Source organism: Athene noctua, chromosome 2, assembly GCF_965140245.1.
Source record: "Athene noctua chromosome 2, bAthNoc1.hap1.1, whole genome shotgun sequence".
Lineage (NCBI taxonomy): Eukaryota > Metazoa > Chordata > Aves > Strigiformes > Strigidae > Athene > Athene noctua.
In genome coordinates, this window is record NC_134038.1 from 66,665,949 (window position 1) to 66,673,281 (window position 7,333).

The 7,333-nt window shown below is 40.8% G+C and overlaps 1 long non-coding RNA gene across 1 annotated transcript; it reads right to left on the minus strand.

Moving 5' to 3' along the window:
- Positions 1 to 975: 975 nt before the first annotated feature.
- LOC141956922 (uncharacterized) lies at positions 976 to 6,859 on the minus strand. The gene is made up of 3 exons (XR_012633030.1): positions 6,758 to 6,859; positions 2,102 to 2,175; positions 976 to 1,205 (listed from the first exon to the last, which is right to left on the minus strand). It is a non-coding gene; the product is annotated as an uncharacterized LOC141956922 (long non-coding RNA).
- Between the last annotated feature and the right edge of the window lie 474 nt (positions 6,860 to 7,333).

Below are 7,333 nucleotides of genomic sequence, written 5' to 3' on the forward strand. Positions count from 1 at the left end.
AGAGCATCAAAGACAGGAAATGAAGCTGCTACTGTGTCGTTTTGAGAGACTGGAGAACAAACCACACTAATATTAAAAGGAAATATTGTAAGCCATAGGCTGTGAGGCCAAAATGCAATCCCTACAATTCGGATTGCTCTTCATATGTGTGAAGGACAGATTTAGACCCACGAGGGAAAGAAAAGCTGTGAAGAAGAGGAGGAGGGCTAACAGCTTACTTCTTGGCTGTTAACATTGAATAATTAAACACTAACAGCCAAAAGGAAAGCTGTTGTTTTCCTAGTCCAAATACCCAGCCAGGAATAAAACATTAAGCAGCTATACAAATGATGTCTTTCATTTTCTTTTCATAAAACAAACCACTAAGTTAAACAACATATACTTGGGATACATGGAATATAAGTGCATTTCATATAGCCAGAAGTGTAACTTCTGGAATTTGTGCTCTGCGTGTGACAGGTAAACTGAACATTACTTAGTGTACTGAGTTTTTTGCCTTAAAAGTCGTTGTGCATCTGTGGAAATTAAGGATAATATCTAGAATACTAAAGTGTTAAATCTTGGCTGCCTTATGGTAAAGAACCCCCTAAAGGTTTGTGTGTCCAAGATATTGACTGGGATTTTTTTATGTTATTTGGTCCAAAATTTTTATTATTTACTAGCCCTGTTCTGCTTCTGGAAAGCAAGTCATTAGTCTGTGCTTTTACTAGTGGAGGGTCTTAAGGTATTGTGGCATAGCCTCTGGCCCTTGCTCCTTTTGTAGTCTTTTCACTAAGGCTGAACTTTGGAGAAGTTCTCAACCTGCAGCTTAAGTGTACAGAGAGGAGAATAAAACAAGTTGTTTCACTGGCAGTTTCTATTGTGTGTAAAGCAAGGATTGTAAAAATCAGAGTGAAACAGAGACACCACATTCATGATTTCAGACTACAATCCATACCCATTCACATGTTTTATACTGTAAGAAAACTCAGAGGAGAAGGGGAAAAAAAAAAAAAAACTAAGGGAAAAAAAAGACATATGAAATGGAGAGATGGCACTTAGAATCCAGTATGTCTGACAGAAGAAATACCCCCCAGAGCCAGAAAATTGTCATCAGGTAGCAACGATATCAGTCTAGAGCTCCTTCCAGCTTTGGATCACGAGGCCCATCAGCAGAGCTTCCTGTACACAGCACCCCTTCACAGTCACTCATCAATCAAACAACTCTGAAAATAAAGACCACATGTCATAAAATTTGTGGAATTCTTCCCTTCCTGTTTATGCAAGAACTGCCAGATCACTTATGTTGCTGTACCAGCTTTCGGTCCTCAGAGAGGTGGATGATTTTCTTTTTCTAGTGTCAGAATAGATAAGTCCTTTTGCTTCTGGTGTGAAGCATAAATGTTGTTATTATAGATAATTTCACACTGCACAGGTCACCAGGGACCATTGTAGGAATGCAAAGGTAATGACTTTGAAAGGCTATTTATTCACCTCTATAAAGCTCCTCTGCCAGCTTGAATGGGGAGGGATAAAAGGGTGGATCCAAAATACCATGTTTGTCTATGCAGAAGCCTTCATATTTGTTTGTATTAGTTGGATTCAAGCGCTGGAACTGGCAAGTTGCTCTGAAGAGGGCAGTGTGTGATTGTGTGAAGGCCATAGGAGCAAAGTATAGAGGCACATATGAATAGATGAAGTCAGGACTCGAAGGCTGTATCTGCATTGCAAAATAAAGTGGGCTAGGGACTGCTCTGTGATCCTGGGTCCAACAGGCATGGCTGAGGTCACATTTGTACAGCTTGACTCTCAACCCATCCTCCCCATCAGAGAGGCTGAGTGCATCCAGCGTAGCTGCTGACCTCTGTTAGCTCTTGAAGCATTACAGAGATCAGCAATGTTATCTGGCCTGGGCCAAAGCTGTGCTAGAAACTGTGCTAATGCTTTCATGATAAGACTGATTGCTTGCCAGCACTCAGGCCTGTGCCCACACCCTGTTCAGTTTACTTGGATAGGTGCAGTCAGAGGTTCCCATGCCCATGTCATGCTGGAATACCAGGTATGGGACAAAACAGTCCTACTTCAATGAATTGCCACTTGTATGTAGGTCACTCCTACTCACCCTACATCTTCAGAGGTGCCATAAGAAGTAGAGATCTCTCCTTGTAGTAACTGGCACTCCTTTCTCTAATAAATCTGCAAAGATAAGGAAAAGGTTGAAATTTATATTAAAAACATTCGAAAAATAGCAGTAGTTCTGCTGGCAGTTTTCCCAGCACACCATATGTCGACCTTTTCTGGTCAATGTAAAAACCACAATCAACTGTGACGGGATTAGTGGTTCACCTCAGATGTAGCACCCCACGCTTTGCTTTCTCACTGATGCCACCCTTTCCAAGTGACTTCAGGGTCCCTTCGTGTGACCTTTTGCTCGAGGCAGTTTCCAATGTGTGTTCCCAGAGAAGCCATCAGGGGTTCACAAAGCATAGCCTGCAGGTTTCCCAAAGCCAGGATTTCATTCGTTCCTATGCATGCCTAGGACTGGGCCCTCTTTCTCCAGGGTTGCTTTTCCAAACTTAAAATGTTCTTTGCAAAGCTTTTTTTGTGGACTTCCAGGTTTCTTTCTTTGATTATAGAGGAATATCCACTTCCTCTTCCATACCTGTCTGTGTTTTCATTCTCTTTTACCCACAAGACAAATTTCTGAGGGTTCTCTATCCTCCTGGCCCATGAGGACAACCTGATGCCTGTTCTTTACTGGTCTTTGCTCTGTATGCTAAAGACGAAGGCTTTGTATATTTTTGAAGTTCTCCCATAGCATTAATTCTTTATATCCGATATGAATTATTGGCAGATTAACAGCAATCTGGAAAAGCAGATGGTGCTTTCCAGACCTCCCTCCTCCTTCCCTGTCATGGTTGAAAGGAAACTAACATTAATGCAGCCCTAACCTTCAGTGAGAGCACAGGCCTACTCAGTCTGTCAAGCTGCCAGATCTTTACGTACAGCTTTATCACACGTACGTATTTCCTATTTCTCCTGGATATAGAAAGAAACCTCCAATATATATCAGAATTTTATACTGTGCCAAAATTTTATCTATAGTTACAGATGCAAATATAAACCCACCATATAACTACATCCATGCATAATCATATAAATATATATTGGTGTCTCTGGATTTGTACTCCTAAATATATGGATGTGTGTTCACAGAAATACATATGTATGTATGTGCATACATGATGCATCAGGTATTTATGTCTACTTCCTAAATCCATTGGACATCAATATGGACATGTTTCTCTGTGCAAACTCTGAAATTTAGGTCCGATGATTGAAAGTCATTAGCATGGCTTGGAATGGCAAATGTGCACCAACTACTGATTAATCCCAGGTATCCCCCCTGGCTAGAAACAGATCCTTGTATCACTTTCTCTGCACAGTTGCACTATGTCCTGCCTTTATTCTTGCATCATGTTTGGCAGCTTTTAGTCTTTCTCTGTTGGAAAACTTTCTTCAAAGATTTCCTGCCCAGAAAATTCATGCTAATTGTACGTGTGCTTTTCCCCTGTACTGGCAATATTATTTGTCAGCAGTTGTACTCGTAATAACTGATAAGAACTAGTTTGGATATCCACCAATACACCTCAACCTCTTTCTTCAAGCTCCTTCCAGGAAAACATTCATTTTTTTTAACAGTCTTTTTGTTTCATAGGAAATAAGATTAGTATGAAATTCATTAAAACCAGTAGAAACTTGTAGCATGTAATATGTGCACATGTATATACACATGGACACACAGAGGTTTCAGTCTGAGACATAAAACCTCTTTTTGGCAGATGCTTTCGCTTTGTCTTCAGTCATCTATTTTTGACTGTCTTTCTTCCCAGCGTACAGTTAATAAAGTCAGTCATCAGAGGCAGTGAAATTGTTTCTTCTTTATCCTTTTGTACACTAACAGCCTGTGCTGTTACTTATTGTGTTACCTGTAAGAAGGGTTTTGATAGAAACCTTTGCAAGACAGAAAGGATCCCACAGCACTGGGGGTTAATGAAGCCCATGGTGCACTCTTAAATTCTGCACTTTTGCACCACTTATAATATTTATTTTTTCAGGTTTTTTGAAGGATGTTGTTTAGTCGCTTGGTCACAGCTCCCCTCCATCAAATGGCACGAAGCCACCTTGCCAATGAATCAATCAATGAGTACAGCATCTTTGGTGGCAAGCACTTCAGGGAGAGAACGTTGGGACGTGATGGAGTTTTGTGAGGGTTTGTTGTGTTTTACTTAGGTCTCATTTCTCTGTTTGTTTCATTTATGACATTTTGGATGTTTGGAAAGTAACAAGTGTTCTCCAGGCAAATCTTGAAAAATACCTGTGTTTTCCCCCATCCATGCCCAAATGCCATCTCGCTTAAGATCAAGAGATCAATGTAAAGTTTAGCAAGAGAATTTTGAGCCCCATGATGGAAAGCAAAATTTATTTATTACTACTGGCTTCTGCTGTTATTTCAGACTGTTTCATGCTCATCATATAAACATCCCCTTGCATTTACTCAGCTATATACTTATACTCCAAAAGGAGTAGCATATGGTGTGAAAACCAGATGCCCCTGCCCACATAAAAGCTCTATACATTTGTTTGAATGTAGTCAGGAAACAGTCACGATCTTCTTCCCACTCTCAGAGGAGTCAGCTGAATGCAGCCAAGCCCCTGTTTAGCTCTCAGTGACTGCTGATGTTGCCTAGGCTCTCCTGGGGGGGAATGGGATGGATCGTCTCGTCTCATGGGAACGTTTCAGCATGTTCCTCTGAACTTCCCATGCTTCGTGTGTTAATTTTCTCTACTGAGAGTCGTCTTCTTCCCCTCAAAGGCTGTCTGGGTTCCTCCTCAGGAACTTTCTATATTACTTCATTCCTCTCCAGCATCTGGCTCTGTATCATTCTTTTAATCTGTGGAGCAGTTAACATCATCAGGGACCTCCTTCCCAGTTGCACCCTATTACACACTTCTAGGCCAGGTTTGCATCCTGTCTAAAAACTGCCTTTAATTCCTCTTAGTTTTAAATCAGTACTCCAAATGAGAACCTGTAAGCCTGTAATAAGCCACAACTTTCACTTCTGTTGTATCTTCACTTCTGACCATTCTTTGTTTGGAGGTCAATATTTTTATGTCAGGCATTAAGTTTTTATAGACTCCCTTCAGCTGCCTGAAGGCATGTGCAAATGTAACAGAATACGATTCTCTGAACACCAACACAGGTCCCTTCCATGTGGCATAAAATCTTCGGCATGCTTTGCAGTGAGATGATGTTTTTTTTTCCTGTGTGAAGCAGAGGTCTGGTTCCATGCTCTGCCAGTGACCTGCCATGTGGGGGCAGAACAGCTCCACCTAGGAACAAGAAATGAGTTCTCCTAAGAGAACCGGTGGCTCTGCAGCTCATCTTTCCACGGGAGCAGATATTCCACTGAGGAAACCTACAGGATAAACTGCGTTCCCTAGAAGCCCCATAGGTTCAGGAGAGTCTCATCAGTCTTGTCCTGTCCCTCTCCACACTTGGCAATAGCTGATTTGGCTGCTTTTACTACAGCCCGAAGACATAGGAAGCCCACAGTCATGAGAAATCTTATACTTTCTGCTGTGACTGAGTTGTCAAACAAGCCAGATTCAGCTCTGAATATTTATTGAAGATCAGAACAAGCCAACAGTACACATGACTATCGTGTGCTGGAAGCATTAGTGTATAGGCTGGGTCAAGTGTGACACCAGTGAGAATTGCATACACAGAGGAACTGTATGGCATGCAGAAGGGGTCTCCAGTGTATGGACCTCTGCATCTCCCATGTACACTCCAGTTGTAAAATGTGCAGAGGCATGGCTTTCTGGTAGGATTTACATTATTTTAATATTCTACTTTTTTCAAGAATTCTGGGCACGGACAGTAAATCTTTAAAGGCATTGGGGTATTTTTAGTCATGCTATTCTGAAAGTCTTCCCTGCAGAAATTGCAAATACTATTTTAAAAAGTCTCTACAGCTCTAAGTCATATGAGTCACTAAAAAGGGTTTTTATCTTCCTTTTTAGATTTAAAAAGAGTTTCTTTCTTCAGTAGGTTCTTACTTTGCTCTCCCAGAAAAATGGATGGGTCCGTTCTTTCAGTCAGGCTAGAAGGTGTTGTTTGAAGGCCCTTTGATATGTTTTTCTCATGTACATCAGATGATGCAGGTAATGAATGGACAGCACTGTGCCTGATGTTTGACTTCAAAATACCATTCAATACTGGCCTTGGACTGTCATTTCTGTCCTGTTGGCAAAGCCGCTCTTACTTCATGCCACTTGATTCTTTTTTGTTGCATGGGACATGCCATTAAAGGCCAGAATTCAAGCAAAGAATATTTATATTTCTGATCTTTTATAAAAATGAACATATAAACAAAAAAACTTGTAGGAGGGTGGAGGAGAGGACCCCTGCTCTCCCCTTTGCTTCCCTTCTGAACGAAGTAACAGTATATTTCTGGTAATACCTTAATTTCAATCCTTTGATTCCTGGTTGGAAAAACATCCAACTGAAATTGGTGAAAACTGATAAATTTTTTTTTCCAAAACCTGCAAGAAATAGTGCAAAGCCTTTAAAAAAATCTGAGTTAAATCCAATTCCTTAAATCCCTGATGGAAGAAATCTTATTACCTTCAACACTATTATATACAAGACAAAGCCTGTAAGGGTTTGCTAAGTTATTGAAAAAGGCAAATTAATGACAGCGCTTGAAATTACCTGTAATTATCAGTGACACCGGGTCAGCATCATTGCAATGACAGTCTCACAGAGTGGTGACTCTGACTGGTTCAGAATTTATACAAAACTGCAAAACAAAACATGACCTCCACAATCAGTATTAAGGTATCTCTGGAGCATTTAAGCATCCGAATTCACAATCTACTGCGTTGCTGCTTTCATCTTTTGAAGAGCAGTTAAATTCTGAAGCCAAGAGTCCCAAGCGTTTTCCTGATCAAAATCACCTCTCCTTTCCCATTCATATTTACTCAGGCCTCTCCCTTCACTGTCACCATCACACAATGTCTCTGCAGCAGCTATAACAACTGCTTATACGGAAAAGTAATAATAGGAAGGCGTTTAATGAATTTTAAGCTGACTTTAATGTAATTTAGCAGCTGGAAACAAGGAGAAGAGCCAGCACAGTGTGACCTGCCAGCTCTCTATGGATTGTCAATGGTCAATGTAGCACATATTTCAGCACTGCTCTCCAGGGTGTGCTGGCGATATTTCTTTTCTCCAGCTACGTTCCTGATCTCAATTAAATCGGAGTCTGAAGTACTCTTTCTGATATAG